The sequence below is a fragment of the Globicephala melas genome, chromosome 19, assembly GCF_963455315.2.
Source record: "Globicephala melas chromosome 19, mGloMel1.2, whole genome shotgun sequence".
In the NCBI taxonomy this organism is placed as follows: Eukaryota; Metazoa; Chordata; class Mammalia; order Artiodactyla; family Delphinidae; genus Globicephala; species Globicephala melas.
Window position 1 is genome coordinate 43,937,133 of NC_083332.1, and position 22,337 is coordinate 43,959,469.

The 22,337-nt window shown below is 43.4% G+C and overlaps 1 protein-coding gene and 1 long non-coding RNA gene across 5 annotated transcripts in view; one reads left to right on the forward strand and one right to left on the reverse strand.

The window, feature by feature from the left end:
- Nucleotides 1–9,346, reverse strand: part of LOC132593935 (uncharacterized) — a 26,750-nt gene extending 17,404 nt beyond the window's left edge. For both annotated transcript variants that reach the window (XR_009560045.2, XR_011376959.1), the window contains exons 1-2: nt 8,997–9,346; nt 3,683–5,587 (exon numbers count right to left, since the gene is read on the reverse strand). This is a non-coding gene — a long non-coding RNA (uncharacterized lncRNA). The remainder of the gene's footprint in view (nt 1–3,682; nt 5,588–8,996) is intronic.
- The window catches only part of CTCF (CCCTC-binding factor), a 49,278-nt gene continuing 35,165 nt past the window's right edge, over nt 8,225–22,337 (forward strand). The window contains exons 1-3 of one of the 3 annotated variants that reach the window (XM_030863654.3): nt 8,227–8,436; nt 13,418–13,534; nt 14,850–14,962. The gene's annotated coding sequence lies outside the window, so the exon portion shown is untranslated. Of the gene's footprint in view, nt 8,437–13,417; nt 13,535–14,849; nt 14,963–22,337 lie in introns of all 3 variants that reach the window. The other 2 variants (XM_030863655.3, XM_030863653.3) reach the window with 2 other exon arrangements.

Sequence of the window (22,337 nt, forward strand, 5' to 3'; positions counted from 1 at the left end):
GCTGAGGAGTTTGGGATTTACCCCCAGAACACTGTGGAGTCATCCATGGGCTTGAAGCAGGGGAATTTTGTGATCACATCTGTGCTTTGGAAAGGTTGCTTTGGCAGTTGTGTGGAGGGAGGAAGCAGGGAGCAGTGAGGAGTCTGCGGCTGTGGTCAGAGTGACAGTGCCTGAGCCAGGTTGGAGGCAGTGGAGATAGAGAGGTTAGAGTGAAGGGATGTTCTGAAGGTAGAATGGACAGGATTTGGAGATTGATGGGATGTGGGAGATGAGAAAATGAAGCTCAGGTTCCTGGCCTGTGTGGTGGATGGGTTGTGTCATCTTTCACTGAAAAGGGGGAGCCCTAGAGAAGCAAATCGGGAGGAGAGTGACAAGGCTCATAAGGGTGGCCTGGGAGCCATCCAGGAGGAAGTGTCCAGAAAGAAGCTAGATACATAGAGCTGGGCAAGAAAAGAAGGGTGTAGGCTAGAGGCAGAACTTTGAGAGTCCTCCTTGCTTTACTGATATCCAGTGACCAATCTGTTCCTCCCACACATGCAGCCCATGCCTTTTACTTGCTTCTCCATCCTTGACTTTTACCTACTAATGCTCATGAGGTTTAGTGTCTCCAGACTAATATAAGACAAAACATAAGGCCCTTGAGGACTAGGGACATCATCTTTCTCCAGTATTACCCTAGCCTTGAGCATAGACCTGGGCATCGAGCAGTTATTCAGGTTACAGATTAATAAGTCATGATTCCAAATACCTCTGCTATCTGCTTTCCAAGTGGCTGGAATTTCCTCCATTAAAGCCCTTCCTGGGACTTCCCAGGCAGTCCAATGGTTAAGACTCCGCGCTTCCAATGCAGAGGGCGCAGGTTCAATCCCTTGTCAGAGAACTAAGATCCTAGCTGCGTGGTGTGCACCCCCAAAATAAATAAATAATAAACTAAAATAAAATTATGTTTTTTAAAAAAAGCTCTTCCTTTGGGTTAAGGCAATAGTGTCCTCCAACTTGCATTAAAGGGCAAACACCTTTTTACCCTTAAACAAATCACATAAAATTAGGAGAAGGGGGAGAAAATGAGGGAGCAGAGAGGCCCAGAGCCTGCCTGATCGACCTACCTTCCTCTTCCCCCTCCCAAGCAGCCCCTGAGCTAAAGCATCATGTCCAGAGGATCCCTATAAAAATGGAAATGCTACCTAACAGTGAGGAGCCCTGAGCAGCCAGTGAAAGAACAGGAAGAGAGAGGGTGGGGCTGGAAGATCTGAGTACTCATTCTGGTTTTGCCAAGTTACTGGACGACTCTGAGCAAGTCACTCCATTTCTAGAGCTTAGGACAAAACTGTGGCTGGCTCTTCAAAAAGAACTGTGAACATCAGTTGAAAGAGCAGTCATGAAGGTTCTGCAAAGTGAAAAGTGTACAGATTAGATGGAATATTTAAGGGTGATCAATGTATACCTGAAAAATGCAGGTAAGAGCACAGAGAACAAAAGTGACCTACTTTTCAAATGTGAGATGTAGGCCCAAGCAAAGTCCTTCTTTTTTTTTTTTTTTTTTTTGCAGTACGCGGGCCTCTCACTGTTGTGGTGTCTCCCTTTGCGGAGCACAGGCTCCGGATGCGCAGGCTCAGCGGCCATGGCTCACGGGCCCAGCCGCTCCGCAGCATGTGGGATCTTCCCGGACCGGGGCACAAACCCGTGTCCCCTGCATCGGCAGGCGGACTCTCAACCACTGCAGCACCAGGGAAGCCCCAAAGTCCTTATTTAGACTTTAAAGAGAAGTAGTTTGAGCTGAGAGGTAAAAAAATAAACAGGGTTTTTACAGGGGTCTGAAGGTTTTTACAGGCATGAAGGTGTTTTGCAAAGTGAAAAGTGTACAGATTAGATGGAATATTTAAGGGTGATCAATGCATACCTGAAAAATGCAGGTAAGAGCACAGAGAACAAAAGTGACCTCCTTCTCAAATGTGAGATGTAGGCCCAAGCAAAGTCCTTCTTTAGACTTTAGAGAGCAGTAGTTTGAGCTGAGAGGTAAAAAATAAACAGCGTTTTTACAGGGATCTGAAGAAAGCAGACATCAATATGGAAAAAAATTCCTGTGGTCTGGGTAGGAGATGATGTAGAAGGGCAGGTCTTTAAAATTTAGGAGAAAGTGGTTGGCCTTGGCAGCTGACATTGAAAGCTTTCCAAACATCTTATAAGGTTTAGTATCACTACACCCTAGTTCAAAAGTATGGGATGACTTGCTGTCCCCCCAACACTCTTCTACCCTTTTATGTCCTTGATTATGGCTCTTCACCTTACACAGCTTTGCCTCGTTAATGCCTTCTGATCCTTTAACACCCAATTGAAATGAGATACTCCTGGGGAATGATTTGCTCCTTTATCTATGAGTTCATTTCTTCTCATTATAACAATTAACGCATTAAATGTTTTTTGGTTTTGTTTTCTAAATTTTGAGTTTAAGGGCAGGAAACACATCTTGGGTCATCTTTGTATCCCAGTGCCTAGAAAGGGAGCTGAACATAGCTGGTACTCAATAAATCTTTGCTGAATTGGAATATATCTCACACATGTCCTCAACAGACACAGAGAAATGGGAGTGTTCAGGTGTAGATTTATATCTTACCCCCAAAGTGGGCAGGAAGTGTCTTGCCCATCGTTACTTAGAAAATCAGCACATCTCTCCTCCATTTGTTGATTCTCTTGCTTAATGAGTTCCAAAAAACACATAAATGATCAAGATTATTGCAAGCTTTACCTGGGGGCAATAGTGGGAGCTAAGGAAGATGTTGGAAATAGCATTGTTCTCCTGAGAATTACAGCACAAAGTACACTTTTCTTGGAAAGAATGGCTTCCAGGCCAAGGAACGCTTAGTCAGTAAGTAATTCTATTAATTAATCTAGAAAGACCATGTCCATCAGAAGGTAGATTTGAGAGTGAGGGTAGGTTACTAAGAAGCATAAAAATAAAAGAAATAATAATGATAGTTTACATTTATTGTATGATTACTGCTGCCTAGAACTATGCCTAAAGTTTTACTTGCATTTTCTCATTCAGTCCTTAGTAAAGTACAATTATCATCCTATCTTATGGAGAAGAAACCTGCAGTTGAGTCGTTACTAATTCACCCAAGATCACACAGCTAATAAGGAGCCAAGACAAGATTCAAATGGCAGACAATCTGACTCCAGCATCACAGAGGATGATATTAAACATTTAAGTTATATAAATTACATCTCAACCTAATGAACTGCTTACCAAAGCTTTCTAGTAATATGGCTTCCCAGGAGGCTCTCCTATAGGGAGAGAATATGCCTTTTGCCAGCATGTGAGCACCAGTCCACTTCCCAGTTTAGTCACTTGGCTTATCCATCAAGCTCCTGTGCACCTGATGAGTCCCTAAGGAAGGAAGCCACTCTTGAGGCTGAGGGCCAGATCCTAGAACGTGGTGACTTCACCAGTGCCATGTGGTAAGCTGACAGCCTTCTGCTGATAATGCCCTGAACTCCTGTGGACTACAAACCTGAGATAGTCCACGGGAAGAACACTTCCTTAAATCACTTGGTGCTTTTAAGTCACAGCAGTTCTCGTTGGTGACGTAGTCCGGGATAGTACTGCAGGGAACAAACCTGTCCTTATTTTTATCATTCCAACTGTTCCACAGGCTCTCATCATATTACTTTTCTTTCTCACCTTGTTTCTATCCAGCATGAAACAGCCTATCCTATTGGTTTGGCTTTCCGTTCCTTGGTCTTTGGAGCCAATTTCATGAAGTAGGACATATCACCATTTCCTGCAAGAAGAAAACATTTCCTTTTGTTCCTTCCTAGTGATCCTCAGCATTTTCTCAGCCATGTAAGAGCAGCATATGGGAATCTTTGTCTTCAGAGAGCAGGCTCCAAGGCCACTTGGACCCCATTCCTGGTTTCTAACTGATGCCTCAGAGGTCATATAGTTGTAATTATAGTTGATATAATATAAATATAGTAGTTGTCTTAGTCCATTCAGGCTGCTGTAACAAAATACCACTGACTGGGTGGCTTATAAACAGCAGATGTTTACTGTTCACAGTTCTGGAGGCTGGAAAATTTGAGGTCAAGGCACCAACATGGTCATATTCTGGTGAAGGCCCTTTTCCTGGTTCATAGCTGTGCCTTCTTGCCATGTCCTCACATGGTGGAAGGGGCTAGGAGCTCTATGAAACTTCTTTTATAAGGCACTAGCCCCATTTATGACGGTTCTGCCCTCAGGACTTAAGCACCTCCCAAAGGCCCCACTTACTAATACCATCACATCTAGCATTAGGATTTCAACATACGAATTTTGAGGAGGACACATATTCAGACCTTAGCAGTTGTAAATATAATTGTAAATACAATTGAGGGTTTTTGCCATCTAAATGCATTGCCTTGGACTTCTTTGGTGGTCCAGTGGGTAAGACTCTGTGCTCTCAATGCACGGGGCCCGGATTCCATCCCTGGTTGGGGAACTAGATCCTGTATGCATGCCACAACTAAGAGTCTGCATGCCGCAACTAAAAAGGATCCTGCATGCCGCAACTAAGACTGGGCGCAGCCAAACTAAATAAATCAATAAATAAATACATTGCCTTATATTTAAACACATGAATGCTTTAGAGGTGTGGAGAAAAGGGAACCCTCTTGCACTGTTGATGGGAATGTAAGTTGATACAGCCACTATGGAGAACAGTATGGAGTTTCCTTAAAGAACTAAAAATAGAATTACCATATGACCCAGCAATCCCACTACTGGGCATATACCCTGAGAAAACCATAATTCAAAAAGACACATGCACCCCAATGTTCATTGCAGCACTATTTACAATAGCCAGGTCATGGAAGCAACCTAAATGCCCATCAACAGACTAATGGATAAAGAAGATGTGGTACATAGACACAATGGAATATTACTCAGCCATAAAAAGGAACGAAATTGGGTCATTTGTAGAGATGTGGATGGATCTAGAGACTGTCATACAGAGTGAATATATATATATATATGCATATATGTGGAACCTAGAAAATGGTACAGATGAACCGGTTTGCCGAGCAGAAATTGAGACACAGAAGTAGAGAAAAAACATATGGACACCAAGGGGGGAAAGCGGGTGTGGGGGGGAGGTTGTGGGGTGATGAATTGGGAGATTGGGATTGACATGTATACACTTATGTGGATAAAATGGATGACTAGTATGAAAAAAAATAAATAAACATAAAGAAGACATTCTTTTTTTAAAAAATAAATTTATTTATTTATTTTTGGCTGCGTTGGGCATTTGTTGCTGCACGCGGGCTTCCTCTAGTTGCAGCGAGCGGGCGCTATTCTTCATTGTGGTGCGTGGGCTTCCCATTGCGCTGGCTTCTTTTTGTTGCGGAGCACGGGCTCTAGGTGTGCCGGCTTCAGTAGTTGTGGCTCGCGGGCTCTAGAGCACAGGCTCAGTAGTTGTGGCGCACGGGCTTAGCTGCTCCGCGGCATGTAGGATCTTCCCGGACCAAGGCTTAAACCCATGTCCCTGCATTGGCAGGCAGATTCTTAACTGCTGCGCCACCAGGGAAGTACTAGAAGACACCCTTGAAGCTTAAAGATAAGATGGTTTGAGGCAAGGTCTTAGAAAGCGAATTAGTCAGATTATTAAAGGTACCAGAAAGAAAAGAAGCTAAGCATTAAAGTGTAAGTCAGCTTTGTTTCCAGTACATAGTTCCTAAGTATACCAGGAGCTGTTTGGAGTGGAGGGCTGAAAAAAATGCAAAATGCAAATATTCCAGAGGTGTCTGGTAATTTTTCTCTAAGTTTGCCTTTTCTTTATGCTTGAGTCCTCAGGTGTACATAAGAGACTACTGGAATAATTTGGTTTCTAGAAAAAGGGATCACAGGTAAATTTTCCAGATACTTCACACATTTCTAGAATAGTAAATAATCTCATAAGGCAAGTACCTATTACTAGAAATCAGAAAACTTGGGTGTTGGTGCTGAGAAACCAAATTATCCCTTTTCATGTCTGTACCCAAGCAGCTGAATGTTGCTTAGAGAAAAACCGCACACTGGGCCAACTGGTTTAACTTTAAACTCATGATCACAAACTTCAAATGGGTACCCCATACCACCAAGGCAGTCCCACTAGGAAAACTGCAAGCTTGCTTTCTCTCTCCCCTGCATTTGCACCCATCTTCACCCTTGTTACCCTAATTCCTACAGTGGAAGCATCCTGTTTCTATCCAGGGTCAATCCTCCCAGTTTCCTTATATCCTCCCATGAACTTCACCCTGGTTTAAGTCAAGCAAGTGAATTCCCTGGCAGGCCAGTGGTTAAGCTCTTTCACTCCTGTGGGCCTGGGTTCAATCCCTGGTCAAGGAACTAAGATCCTGCAAGCCCTGTGGCGCAGGAAAAAAAAAAAGTCAAGCAAGGCTTCGCTCTCCTGTATCACACTCCCAATGACAAATAAACATGCTCTAGAACCCTTTCATCTTTTAGAACATGCTCTAGAATTCTTTCATCCTCTCTTAACCCCATATCCTTCCACATTTATCCCTGAATTTGCTCCCTTCGCAGCTAAGCTTCTCTCATGTTGCCTATGTGTGCTGTCTCTATTTCCTCACTTTCCTGTTCACTCTTCAACCCATTCTAGTCAGGTCCACACCTCTGATTTACCAACATGAATCAAGCCAAAGTCACCAATGATAATCTCGTCTTCCAAGGTGACCAATTCAATATATCCATGTTTCTGGCCCAAGTTTACCCCTCAGCAGCACTAAACACAGTTGACCATTCCCCTCCTACCTGAATCCTTCTCTGCCCTTGGATTCCAAATTCAACACTGTGGACTTCCTTCTGTCTACCTGGCTGTTCCTTCTCAGTCTCCTTCTCCATTACCCTATCTCTAAATGCTGGAGTGCCTAGGATTTGGCCTTGGAACTTCTCTTCACTCTTTCCTCCAAGTCAGAGGTCTTATAAACTGACAGCCCCCACGTGCGGCTTAATCAGCTCATGCAGTTTTAAAACATCTGATTTAGTTGCCAACACCTGGAGATTTTACACACAACCCCCCCCCCAGATTTCCTTTAAAAAGAAAAAAAACAAAATATCTGTCAACATTGGGCTAACATTCTCATAATGGAACAATCAGCTCAATGGAGCAGAAGCTGCCCACTTGACGCTGGGTCCGTTTGTTCTTCGTGATCTAAGGTAAGGGAGTTGAGAATACAGTCCTGAGTCAGATTACCATAAGTATCAAAGACTCTCCTCCCTGAGCCACCAGAACATCTTCCAGTCAGTCTTCAGGGAATTTTACCGCTGGTTGGGTAGAGTCCGCAGGTGCATCTCAGGGAGGGGGAGGGGCGACCGCACTGTGAGGGGCTGAAGGACCCCGCCCACAAAGAGCTCAACAGCTCTCGGGCAAAAACAAGAAATGTACGTTTATAAAATACACAACTACGCCGCTCCAAATACAGAAAGTCCTTTTGGCAAAAGACTGCTATGATCGTATAAAAGCATCAAGTCTGGCCTTCTTCTGGCCTCTCCGGGCTGAGATGGCCTGGGCACACCAGAAAGCCCTCGCCCTCTTCTCTCACACCCGGTATTAGGAGGCCCTCTTGTAGGGGGGAGAGATCCCCCAAAACCGCGGGGCAAGGACAGCCCTGCTTGCCGTGGCTCGCAGGCGCTGGATTGCTTCTGAGGAGCCGGGAGCGAGAAGGGACCCGCCCGGCCTTACCCGGTGGCGGGCTGCGGAGCTGCGCTCGGAGGGCGGGTCCGGCCCTGCTAGGGAGGAGACTGGGGCGGGGCCCCAACAGGGGTCCCGCCCAAGAACCGCCTCAGCCCCACCGCCTAGCCCCGCGCGCGCTTCCTCCAAACACCCTCCCCCCCGACCCCCTCCCTTACGGATTCAGAGCGGGTGACTGCAGCTAAGGAACCAGGTCAACCGGGCCGGGATCCTGGACCGCCCAGAGGCGACTGCCTCCGCCCAGGAAGCCCCACCCAGCGGGAGCCCGGACCTCGGGCTCCCTAAGAACCCACGCGCGACCGGTCGAGGTCGCGTGCGGCGTGACGCGACCCGCAGCGCGTCCCGTGACGCCATCGCGCCCGCTTTTGAAAGTTGGCGCCCGGGGCCGCCTCCCATGCTGCCCTGCGCCAACCCCTCCCCTCACCTTTCCTCCCCCGCCCTCCACTCGTCGCCCGACCGGCCCCCCCACCCGTCCCTTCCCTTATCAGCACCCGCGGCCCCGGCAGCGCCGACGCAGGCGCACTGCACCGCGCCGCCGCCATTTTGTGTCCGAGTCTGTGGAGCGATTAAACCGTGCGCGGAGCTGCTTCTTTGGCGGCAGCGGCGGTGGCGGTAGCCGGTGCGGGTGCGCGGAGCTGGCTGGGGACGCCGGGTGGCCGGAGCGGTGGAGCGGCGGCGGAGCGAGCGCTGCGGGGGGTGTGGCGCGGAGGTAAGGGGGCCCCGGGTGGAGGAGGTTTCGCGGGCCGCCTCTAGGTGTCACGATGGGGCCGCTCCGGTCGGCGCTGGCTGTAGCCCGGCGCCAGCGCCGCCGCCGGGGGGTGTTTGTCTCCCTCTACCGTCCCTGCTGCGGCGCGGCCGCCGCCATTGCCCGTCGCCGCCGCGGCCCGGCTGCCCCCCCCCCACCCCGTCCGCCCGCTCGATCGCTCGCTAGGCCTCCCTCCTACGGCGCGCTAGGCCTCCGGCGGTGGCACCGACAGAGGCCCGCGCGCTGGCGACTCCATTTTCCTTCCTTTGTCTCTGCCCTCGAGGCCAGCTCTTGGCCCGACCGATCACCCGGCCGCGGCCCGCCCTCTGCCCTCCGCCCCTCCCGCCATGGGTGGCCTCAGCCGAGAGGCGATCTCCGCTCCCCGGCTTCCGCGCCCGCCTCGCTCAAGTGTCGACACCCAGCCACCGCGCGCGCAGCCAGGTCTCCATGCAGTATGGGTGTCGGGCCCTTGCCGACGCCTCTCGGGCTGCCCATCCTCCAGCCTGCCCAGTCCCGGAACCTACCCTGCGGCCTTGCGAGCGTCCCCCGCCGCCCGGCTGCTCCGCGGTCGCTCCTAGTCCGCGCGTCGCCGCCGCTGGTCTCCGTCTCCACCGAGTGGCGCAGGCGGCGCTGCTGCGGCTGCGAGTAGAGGGACCCCAGAGCTGCCGAGAGCTCCCTCTGCAAGGCTGGCTGAGCTGCTCGCGCCTCGACGCCGCCTGAGCGGGCGGGGGGACGCGCGCTCGCCGCCCCCGCCGAGCCCCACTGCGCCCCCAAACTAGCGCCCGGGCTCCTCGCCCGACCCGACCGGTGCGGCCCCCCCACGGTGGGCGGAAAGGACACGAGTTCCACAAGTTTTTCTCGAGCCAGGGTCGGATTCCCCTTGCAGTGATAGGAGCCTGACTTTGTGCGCTAAGAGATCTCAAAGGGATCAAAACTTAATTTCATTATGATCTCAAGTGACGTGACAGATTCCTGAATTCGGGATTATGGGCTGGCTAAATTGGTTCAGGCAACTCTTGAGTTTCCGTCTCGCTTTAAAACGTCCTGACGCTAACTTACTACAGTATTTAGTACCTGATGCTTTTGGGGCTAGGCGAAGGCAGTTTTGCCCCGGGATTGTGCAACCCGATCTAAAGCGCCAGTAGGGCAGAATGAATTTATTCTTGACTCCACTGGTAATTTGCCCATATGCTGAAATATGAGGGATGATGTTGTAATTAAATCCTGGGTCACTAGTTGCAGTTGGTTTATAAATATCTACGCGTAATGTAACTACTTTTTAGTAGCTGACTTCCTGCAGCCCTGAGTTCAGCAATAAGTAAACATTCGCATATGTAGCGTTTTCCTGCTTTCTTTGAGTTTACATCAAATAGGAAAGTTAAAATTCCAGGTCCCCTTTAGGTGGCAAAAGAAGTTAAACAGGGAATGTATGTTAAATTTATTCTGTCCTTAAGTTCTCTTGCATCATTAAAAAGCTTCCTGTCGAATTGCCAGTTTTTTCTTTTCCCTCAAATATTCTAGTACCTTAATACAATATCGTGCAGCACTTGATGTATCAACTGGGGTTGCTTTGGAGAGAGGAAAGTCTTGATTAAATAGCGGGGAGGGGGAGTGGGGAGGCTATGTTAAGTTTATGAGGATATTAAAACAGCCTGGTGCTAAGCAAAATTGACCGGTCTACTGTGTGTAATCTCTATCTGTAGGATTCTGCAGCAAATGCCTCCATAGGGGAGTGTTTTCAACATTACTTTTTTGAACCCTACAAAAATGTTCCTTCTCCCTCTCCTCCATAATAAAGTTGCCCTAAGTAACTAAATGCAGTAGTGTTGATGGAGCATCAGGCTTGAGAATAGAACCATATTTAATTGTCTAAAACATTGGTCCATTTGTGTAATTTTTGGCATTCTTGTAATTTTCAGTTTTACTTTCCTTTTGAAATTATGGATGGCAGGTGGCATGTTTTACTTATTAAAATAAGGTCCACACGGGTTAAAATCCAGCGGGTCTGTAGTTGAGTCAGGAGGAAAGCTTGTTTTCCCAGTAGCACTGTGCTCCATAGACCATGTTTTGCTTCTTGATTTCAGTTGTGCCATGTACAGCCATCAACTTCTTGGTCTTACACATCGTTTATGTCTTTTTTTTTTAATACTCTATTTATTTATTTATGTATGTATGTGTATGTGTATGGCTGTGTTGGGTCTTCCTTGCTGTGCGTGGGCTTTCTCTAGTTGTCGCGATGGGGGGGGGCTACTCTTCGTTGCCGTGCGCAGGCTTCTCATTGTGGTGGCTTCTCTTGTGTGGGCTCGGTAGTTGTGACACATGGGCTTAGTTGCTTCACGGCATGCGGGATCTTTCTGGACCAGAGCTCGAGCCCGTGTCCCCTGCATTGGCAGGTGGACTCCTAACCACCGCGCCACCAGGGAAGTCCCCTATATGTCGTTTTAATGGTATAGATCTTGTCTACAGAGTTGCTGTCCTTTAAGATTTCCTGTATGCCAGGATTCATGCTTTGTTTGTTTTGGCTGCACCGTGCACCATGCGAGATCTTAGTTTCCTGACCAGAGATAGAACCCGGAGATCTAACTGGTGCCCCCTGCATTGGGAGTGCAGAGTCTTTTTTTTTTTTTCTTTTTAAGAGTCTTAACCACTGGACCACTAGGGAAGTCCCCTTTGTTTTTATTGGAAAACTAAGTTTACAGAGAGAATAAATTCAGGACATAAGTTTACCCAAAGAAACTTAAATCACTAGTATGAGGAAGATTACAACAGGAATGATTACCTACCTAGGAAAATACTGCTTATTTAAGAGTAGCTGGTAAACATAGGAAAATACTGCTTATTTAAGAGTAGCTGTAGGGCTTCCCTGGTGGCGCAGTGGTTGAGAGTCCGCCTGACAGTGCAGAGGACGCGGGTTCGTGCCCCAGTCCGGGAAGATCCCACATTGCCGCGGAGCTCCTGGGCCCGTGAGCCATGGCCGCTGAGCCTGCGCGTCCGGAGCCTGTGCTCAGCAATGGGAGAGGCCACAACAGTGAGAGGCCCGTGTACCGCAAAAAAAAAAAAAAAACAGTAGCTGTAAAAGTTATCTTTAGGGATCCATTCAACCAACTTAAAATTTAGGAGCTGTAAAAGGTAGCCTTAATATGCATTCAAATTTTAAGAGCTTTAGGATTTTGCTTTAAAGGACATAGAAAAAATGAGGGCACCCACCAAGGACTTCTCTGAGTGGCTTGGGGAGTTCCTTGGGAGTGGCAGAAGCCACCTGTGGCTGACTAGGGCCCTGAGGCAGAGCCTTGCAGAGTGGTGCCTGCTGGCAGAATGTTCCTCCAGAGGCTGTTTTTTTGCTTCAGGGATGCTACTGGCATCAAATTCACTCTACATTAACTACTTTATAGGCTGTATTTCATTTTTTTAAACCAGAAACCTAGTTGACCATCTGTCTAACTTGCTTACCTATCTTGGTTTCAGACGACTAGAGGCTTTTTTGCCAAAAATTAGGTCCCTCTTCAAACAAGTAGGATTTGTCATAATTTAATGCTTTGAGAAAGAGTATACAGGTTTAGAAAGAACAATAATGGCAAGTAATGTATAACTTTGAAGACCATGGTTCACAATTATATGTGTAGATTTGGCATACCATATATATTTTTTAAAACATCCCCAAACCTTCTCTAGTTGTTGTCTTCATATCTTCCTTGGAAGTACCTTTGTGCATTTTCTCAGTGTTTAGTATTTGAATGCAAAGATATGGCATTGCATATAGACTGCTAACATATACCCCAAGAATAGTGATTTTTCCACACTTGATCTTATTTTAGTCACCCATCAGTTTTCAGGGGCATAAAATTTCATTCCTTTTGACGCACATTAGTGACAATATATGGACTCCAATACAAAAGTGTTTCGTGGACTAAATGCACTAATTCTCTTATGTTGTTATAAATTGCCTTTTCAACAGAGAAGACTTTTCTTTACCTTCATCTGGTAAAGTATTATATCAGTTTAGTTTTGTGGGCTTTAGTTATGAGATGGGTTCCCTCTTAATTACCTCATATGCCAAATTCTTTGGAAATGCTTAAATTTAGCTCTTTCATTTCATTTGGGAGTTTCTCCCCCCCACCCCCTGCCATGGAGTTAAGTACCACTCTACCACTGCCTGAAGCCTGACAGTCCATTTATTTGTATTTTAGGGAGAGAATTGTCAGGTAACAATATGACTTAAAAGTATTTTGTTATCTGTCTAAAAAAAGATATTTCGTTGCTGTGCTTCTAGGATTTTCAAAGGTCAGTAGTGAAAGCTCCCCCCGTAGTTATCTTATTACATGAAAAATACAGTCTTTACTTGTGGTTTAAACTAACTTAATCAGTAAAACCACTACTTGCTGAAGATAAGGAAATAAACTGTTAAAGGAGTATTACTGCATCTGTAAGAATTAATTTTTTGGTAGTTTAACTGTATTTACATTATTTGGTTGCAAGGTCACAATGGGGTGCTATTTTGATAATCAGAAATCTTCAGTTCTTTATATATTTAGCAAATGTTTAAAAAAATAAGTAAAGGGGGCTTCCCTGGTGGTGCAGTGGTTGAGAGTCCGCCTGCCAATGCAGGGGACATGGGTTCGTGCCCCGGTCCAGGAAGATCCCACATGCCGCAGAGCGGCTGGGCCCGTGAGCCATGGCTGCTGAGCCTGCGCGTCCGGAGCCTGTGCTCAGCAACGGGAGAGGCCTGCGTACTGTAAAAAATTAAAATTAAAAAAAAAAAATAAGTGAAGGTTTTATTATTGACTTGATAGACATTTACAGCATGTCAATTAGTAATGTGACATTTTAGCAAGTATATTGTTTCCCAATTTTATTAGTCTTCCTCTTGCCATCATTTTGCTTTTCATACTGTATCTGCATTTGTGTGTGTTTGGTGTTCATAAAATGATTTGTGCTTCTATTTTAGAATGATCACAGACCTGGGGCCAAAGAACAAGATGCAGTAGTGGACAGATTGCTGACCAGAGGCTTGAGAGCTGAGTTCTGTCTTCCCTGCTCAAACTGACTTTGCAGCCACGGAGAGGTAAATGCTGTTTCCATTTCTTGGTCTTAAAAATAGGAGTAATAAGACCTTCCTGGGGTTGGAGGATTTGCTGGATCATTCTTGGGTATAGGAGATACAGGACAGTGGGTGATTGAGGGCATACAAGCTTTATATTCAGGCAGTACTCCATTTGAAACTCTGCGTGCACTGTTGTATTACTAGCTGGGTGACACTGGGCAAATTACTTAACCTTTCTACTCCTACAGCCCTTATTTGTGAGAATAATACCAGTTAAAGAGACTATTCTCGGAGTTGATGAGAATGTGTATAAAGCATCAAGTACCATTCTGAGTACGTACACAGAAAGACACAAGGATATGGTGGCTGCTTTTCTGTAGAAACCCAAAATACATTCCAAATATACATTTCATTCAACCCAAATACACATTCCAAAATGTATATTTTGACTCTTGGCAAATGACCTCAGAAGTCCAGGGCTTGTGGCAATTTGTAATTTTGATGAGGAACAGATGGAATCCTATTATTGGGGAAGCTGGTATCCTAGATAAAAATTGTCTCACTTAATTTGAGTTAACCTAGCTGATAACCCATGTTTGCTTCATAGTGTTACAGTCATTATAAATAATTTTTTTAAAAACATTTGAAAGGGTCACTTAAAATTTACTTTAGCCTACAATTTCTGCTATGAAATATAATGAACAGTATAGGGAACTTGAAACAGGCCTCTCATAAATGTCAGAGTCTACTGGGCTTTGGGATTTCATTAACAATAAAGTAGGGTTCTAGGTGTGAAAATCATCTCTTCTCAGGCTACCAGGAAGAACATCTTGCTTATCCCCTAAAAAATGTGAAAATAGTTTAATTGCACTTGTGTAATGGTGAAAAGGAGTGTAAAAGTGAGGGTTACAAATGCTGAGTTAGATAAGCTTATATGAATGAATCATCTAAATGACTATTAAGATTTTTCTCACAAGCTGTGCCTGGAAAATAGAGAGGAGGAAGGGAACAGGAGTGAAAGCTCTTCTCTTCTTCAACTCTGTTTTCCACGTGGGCAGCTTGGTACCTCGATAGATATGAAGGACAAGATGTATGTGCTAGTATTCTGTCGCTCCAGAAATAATTGTGCCCTGCAGGTTCTTTTAATGTTGACACACAGTGCATACTAATGAGCTGCTGTAAAGAGAAACAATACTGATTTGAAAAGTTATTGAGAAAACTAGCCTTAAGAATTTGGGGAATGGGGTTGTAAGAACATTTTGGTCACTTTTAAGTGTTATGACTAGTTTAATTGTTTAGATCCCTGGTTCTCAAACTGGGATATGAATACCCTTAGGGTACAAAGTGGTATGATTCCGGGGTACTTGAAGCCACAAGATAAACATGACCCATCTTCTTGGAGCTTCAATTGTGCTCACTGAGGGGGCGGTGAGTTAAGTAATTTAACTGGTAAGTAATTACAAATTTTCTTACATTAAAGCAGATGTATATTTTAGGAGAAGTATGTGAACTCTATGACTATCTAAGATAACACAGGTCTTCAACAAAATAGGGCACGAGTGCTTGGGAGTGGGAAGCCCTATTTGTATAGGTACTACAGTGCAAACATTTGAGAAGCAGTACTTTCAAGCTATGTAACAGCTCTACCATCCAGCTCCTTACTTTGTCCCCTGGAGTATCTACTGTGGACTATAGAAGTTAAATTGTATTAAATGGAGCTTGTTTGCTTGTATGCATGTTACTACACATGCCCAACATGAACAAGAGCTCTTTGCAGATTGGTAGACAGTTCTAGATGGCTGGACCAAGTCATCAAGACCATTCCAATGATATAAGAATTATAATTTAAAAGAAAAGCAGCAGTAATGAGCAAAATCAGGTCTAAAACTGTAAATTCTATAAAACAGAATTTTGAAAACAAATGTCACATTAACTGAAGCATAATTAACAATTTATACTGGTTTTTGTACCCTCCCCCCCGCCCCCATTCAGGTTAGTCAGAGTCATAATAAAATGGCTAAATCCTAAGCTATGGACCTTATGACTCCTAAAATAATTATTTGAAAGCATCTATTCTTAACTGTTTTGTGTGTTTTACAGTTTCTAAGTATTGTTACTAGAGTATTGCTCTTAATGTAAATGGCACTTAAGAATTACATTTTCTGTATTGATAATGCCTGCTCTTTGAACACAGGTTTTATATTTGAACCTAACTGGTTCTAGATATACTGAAGTGTGACTTTCTGTGAAATGATGTAAATTGGATCAACTCAGATGTGCTCTAAATACCTGCAGTATTTATTTATTGAGCACTTTTAATGTGCTCATTCCATCCTTTGAACACTTGCCTTTCTACTTTGTGCCAGGGAGTGCATTAGGTACTGGGGATTTCAAGATGAGTAAGAAAAGGTTCCTTTTCCTGAGGGTCTTAAGTAGAGTATGGGGTAAGAGATCTATAAATAAGTGTTGTCAGTGCTCTGATAAAACTATGTTCAGGGTGCAGGGAGGATGATCAGTTACAGAAGTTAGTGAAAGGTGTTGGGAAAAGCTTTCTGGAGGAGAGACCCTGATCTAGGTGTATCAGGAAATACAAAGGAAGCATAAAATTAGATTTTAATCTTACTAGGGCACCAAGGCTTAGCCAGTGTGCAGCTTAATAGCTGTGGCAAGTTCATTAAGGGTTACTTCCTTGTCCCTTCCTTCCCATTTGTAAAATGATATATCTACTGTATTGGAGGCTTATGACAGTTAAATGTAGTATCGTTAGGGGGAAATATATACAATTGGCCCTTGAACAATGTGGGCTTGAACTGCTTGGTCCACTCATACACAGATTTTTTTTCCCCCCATAGTAAATACTACGGTACTAGTAAATACTAAGGTGCTACAACCCACAGTTGGCTGAATCCACTAATGAGGGTGTGGTGTATACGGAGGGCTGACTATAAATTAAACTTGGATTTTAAACTACATGGAAGTTCAGCTCTCCCTTAAACCCCATGTTCTTTGAGAGTCAGCTGTGTGTTTGTAACTAACTATAATGTGCTACATAGGGGTAAAGCGATGATCTTTACACTTTAGCAATAGTTGGTCATTGTATATATTTTGCATTAAATCGAATAGTGATGACCACCAGAGAGTACAAAAGTTAAGTGAACTTAAGTGGGACTTATCAGGAAGTTGATCAGAAAATATATTGAGCAGTAGACAAATGGATAAGTAAACAGGATCAAATCCCATGTTGGGAGTGATGTTCGACAACCACTAAAAAAAAGCTGATTGGGAAGACTATTAACCAGCAAAATGCTTATGAGAAGTTTTTGGTTTTGTTTTTTAATATAGTACATGGTGGGGGGAGGGGTAGGCAGGGAATTGGATGAAGGCAGTCAAAAGATACAAACTTCCATTTATAAGATACATAAGTACTTATGTATAAGATACATAAGCACTTAGGGTGCTTATATGTGCAAGGTGATAAGTATAATTAACAACTGCTGTATGTTATATATGAAAGTTAAGAGTAAATCCTGAGTCTCATCATGGAGAAAAATATTTTTTTCTATTTCTTTAATTTTATATTTGTATGAAATGATGGATGTTCAGTAAACTTACTGTGGTAAATATTTCATGACGTATGTAAGTCAAATCATATGCTGTACACCTTGAACTTATTAAAATGCTATACATCAATTATACCTAAGTAAAACTGGAAGAAAAAAATTAAAATATGGTACAAAAAATTGTTATGGAAGAAAAGTAAAGAAAAACTCAAACAGTAATAACCTGGCATATAGCAAGAGCTTGTTTGAATGAATGAATGCCAAGGAAAAAAAGACTAAATGGATAGGCATCAAAACACTAGTCAGAACAAAATAAACTAGTAGTGTGAGGGTGGTTAGGTTTGGGGTGACTTTTCTTGGTTTTCTGTAGTTTTATAACATAGTTATTTTATAATGCAAATAGGTTTTTTTTCTCAGAATTATCAAAATTTAGGAGTAACAATATTCAACAATAGAGGACTAATTAAATTATAATACACCTATTTACAGATAGTCCTCTGTATCTGCAGATTCAACCAAATGTGATAAAGAGGGACCATTATACTGTGCCATTTTATATATAAGGGACTTGAGCATCCACAGATTTTGGGTATCTGGCCAGGGCTGGGAGGTGTCCTAGAGCCAATTCCCTGTGGATACCCAGGGACAACTGTAATAGAATGTCATGCAACCATTTTATTACATCTAGAAATATATTGAAATGGAGAGGGATTTGAGACATGCTACATAAAGAAAGCAGATTATCAAATAGTATGCACAATGTGATTTCGTGTGAGAGTAAATACGTGTATATATGGGGAGGGGACTGGATATAAACCAGCATGTTTATGTAAAATGTATAAGTTCATATTCTTGCTTATCAAAGTTTTCTCCTATTATCTGTATTGTATAATTTTTAAAGGGAAAAAGGAATACGATACAATAGGAAGTAGTACTGAAGCTTTCCAATAAGTATAAAGAAATAATAAAAGTATTTTTGCCTAGTAAAGTTAGGCTCGAGAGCCTTGCAGGAACAGTTGCAAAAGTGCAGGCAGGTGGAGGGCACTGGCAGCCATGTATCTGCCCAAGTGTTAGAGGGAATTGAGGTTGCAGTGACAATTCTTAAAACTTTCCTTAAATTTGGTCTTAAACTTTTTTTGTATCATTCGAGTAATGTTTAGTTTCATTCTTCGGTAGAGTCTAACAATTGTAGAATTATACTAGAACCTAACGAACCTTTTACTCTTTTCCCTAGAGGTAAACACTATTAATAGTTTGGTGTGTTTCCTTTCGGTTTTTTCCTCCACTTTTGTAAATGGGCATGTACATACGGTACAGTTTTTAAAACAACATGTAGGGCTTCCCTGGTGGCGTAGTGGTTGAGAGTCCGCCTGCTGATGCAGGGGACACGGGTTCGTTCCCCGGTCCGGGAAGATCCCACATGCCGCGGAGCGGCTAGGCCCGTGAGCCATGGCCACTGAGTCTGTGTGTCCGGAGCCTGTGCTCCACAACGGGAGAGACCACAACAGTGAGAGGCCCGCGTACCGCAAAAACAACAACAACAACAACAACAACAACATGTAATTGTGCAAGTATTCTGTGACTACCACATTCAATACAAGGACATGAGAGGAAATGTTTCAAACAGTACAAAATGATAATAGTGAAAAGTAATAACTTCCCCCTGCCTCTCATCCCTCAGTTTTCTTCCCCAGAGGTAATAAATATTACCAATTTTTCATATATCCTTCCAGAGAAAATTCTACATATATATAAACATGTGTTTATGTATCTTTTTTTAAAAAAACACAAATGGTAGCATACTATACACATTGTTCTGGACATTTGAGTTGTTTTCGATCTTTTGCTGTTAGAGAAAGATGCTAAAATAATTATCCTTCTTGCATACAGCTCTTTGGGCACATGTACTAGTGTATCTGTACGATAAATTCATAGACATTGAACTGCTTATATATTCCTAGAAGAGAGAGTGGCATGTACAAAGGCCCAGAGGCAAGAGAAAAGAAACCTAGGACGTTCTGGATACTGAAAGCAGTGACTAGAGCAGAGTGGATGAGGCTGGATGCAGATCTGCTGATAGGGCCTTGAAGGACCCTGTAGGCCCAGTGAAAGGGTTTAGACTTCAGCCTAAGAGTTTTAGCATGGGAGGTTTCAGAAGGGAAGTCTCCTTGCTGATAATGAATTTATATTTTAGAAATCTGTGGCCACTGTGTAAAAAATGGGTGGTAATGGAGCAAGAGGGAAAGCAGGGAAACTAGTCAGGAGGCCATCGCACTTGGCCAGGCAAGATATAATGTCGGCCTGACTTAAGGTAGGGGATCTCAACAGAATTGCTGTTTGTCTAGTTTTGCTGTATTTTTTGTTTTGTTTTGTTAAACTAAGCTGGAATCCTATCCTGTGTCCTCTTTTGTAACCTTTTTTCATGTTATATGTTATGAACATTTTCCTTGTTAGATACCCTATGTTACCTCAAATTCCTGGGAACATACTTCCTTATTGCTAGATGTTAAGCTTTCTAAACTATTCCTTGTTGTTGGCCTTAGCTGTTTGCCTCTAATACTTCATGTCTCCTTATTCCCCATGGTTTGAATTATTTCTAAAATAAGAGTAAATTGACTTTGAATGAAAGCCAAGTTAATTGTAAATTTGAGTGCATAGACTTTAATCTATTCAGAATCCTATCAAGTATATAGCTATAGCTCTAAACATTTTTCACACAAATTAAATCCTGTGTTTCTTATTTTGAAAGAGGTAGGTGATACACTAGCTTCCCCAACAAGGAAGGAGGAAATAGAGTCCTAAAATGTCCTAAATGGGTGAGGGCTTTTGAAGAAAAGAGCAGACAGATATCTTGATGCTTTGTGTGCAGTGGGGAGGGCAGGGGGGGGGAATTATACCCTGACTTAGAGCAGCCTTTCTAGTTTAAAATATACCCTAATGGAGCGGGGGGAGAGCCAGTCTGGTAGACTACCTTTTTTTTTTTTTTGGCTGCTTTGGGTCTTAGTTGCAGCACGCGGGATCTTCATTGTGGCGCTTGGGCTTCTCTCCAGTTGCAGAGCGTGGGCTCAGTAGTGTGGCACATGGGCTTAGTTGCCCCGCAGCATGTGGCATCTTAGTTCCCCGACCAGGGATCGAACCCATGTCCCCTGCATTGGAAAGCAGATTCTTTTTTCTTTTTTTAATTTATTTATTTATTTTATTTATTTTTGGCTGTGTTGGGTCTTCGTTGCTGCGCGTGGGCTTTCTCTAGTTGAGGTGAGCGGGGGCTACACTTTGTTGCGGAGCACGGGCTCTAGGCGTGCGGGCTTCAGTAGTTGTGGCTTGCAGGCTCAGTCGTTGTGGCTTGCAGGCTCTAGAGCGCAGGCTCAGTAGTTGTGGCGCACGGGCTTCGTTGCTCCGCGGCATGTGGGACCTTCCCGGACCAGAGCTCAAACCCATGTCCCCTGCATTGGCAGGCGGAAGTAGGAAGCCCTCAGCCTACTACTTTTTAGATAAACTCTGGTATTACAAAACTCTGGTATAGCATAATCACTGTCACAAATTGTTAAGTGTGTGCAAGATACTATACATTCACAGAAGTATGGTGCAGAACTATAATAATAGAGGACACCCTAATTGTTTTTAGTATTTCTTATGTTTCTGTTTTATTTGTATCTTACAGCTTTCTACTTCTGTTTAAAATCTTTTTGTTGTAGGTATATGTTGAGACTATAAAATAGTAGTGACTTGGTTTCCTGTTGGGAATAAATTTTATTATGTAATACATTTTTTACTTTCCAGCTCCTTGGCGGACAAGGCCTTTGATCCTTCTTTTGTCTTGTCTTTTGAGTATTTGATTAAGCTTTTGTCTGTATTTCTTTTTTTTTTAACATCTTTATTGGAGTATAATTGCTTTACAATGGTGTGTTAGTTTCTGCTTTATAACAAAGTCAATCAGTTATATATATACATATGTTCCCATATCTCTTCCCTCTTGCGTCTCCCTCCCTCCCACCCTCCCTATCCCACCCCTCTAGGTGGTCACAAAGCACTGAGCTGATCTCCCTGTGCTATGCGGCTGCTTCCCACTAGCTGTCTATTTTACGTTTTATATTTCTTTTTTTCCTCTATTTGTTTCCATATTTCTCAGGAGTAACCAAGTTGACAGATTACTTGTTTTTATAACCTAATATTAGTTCAAAGTAGCATTTTGTTTCTTTTATTGTTTAAAATTCTCTGTGTTCCTATGCGTGTATAGCCTTTTTCTGTTTTTCAGATTTCTTTGTTCTGTTGAACAACACTTTAACTGTTATTCATATTTTATGCTATACTGTTTACTCACTAAGGATGTCTCTGTATTTTTTTCATATTAACTGTTTTTTGATCTTTGTTCAAAGGCAGTATATTGCCACTTATTATTGCTATTACTATGCCTTTAGTACAGACATTGTTTAAGCTGTTGACTTCTGATTTAACCTTGACCTTATAGGAGATCCCATTTACCAAATAAAATGGTCTTGTTTCTACAAAGTAGCCTTCAGGAGTGAGTACTGGGTTATAGAGACCCTGGAGCAGTGGCCACATGGTCACTGACACACACTGCAAAACCATGAATTCACTCCGTTATGTGTGTCCATTTCTCTTTTTCTTTCCCCCTTTTTCCTTTTGTTGTATGTTGAGCTTGTCCATACCATCTAGAGAGTTCTTTTGATATTGATGCTACCCACAGTAGAGGTGAAATTTTAGAACTTCCTTCTTGAGTCATACATTCCATTATTGCTTATATGGGAATCATATTAGTTTTGAGGTAGGCTTTTTTTTATTATTATTCCAAATAAGTAAATGAAATGATTCTTTGTTGTAAAGAATGAACCAAAAATTCTAATAGTAGAAAACCATGGGTATTTAAGTGGTTTTGATTTATGTCGACTTGCATTTAGGGTGCATAGCTGTTGTGTTCTATCAATAGGTCAGTCACTTCAAAGCCATAGTCAGCAGACATTCTATATCAGGATTACCTTGGGACCTTTTGAAATAAGGTCTGTCCCACCCCAGACCTATTGAATCAGAATCTCTGGGATCTGTGCATTTGAAAGCTCACCAGGTGATTTTGACACCAACCAGGTTTGGGAACCACTGCTCAGGTAGAACCTGCCCCCAATCCATAGATGTACTGTATATTTTATACTGTATGTGTGTAATTTATTCCTTTTTATAACATAATTATTTATTCAAGGTGATACTTGCTGTACATCCCCAACCTTTCTCATATTCTCAGTGATGAA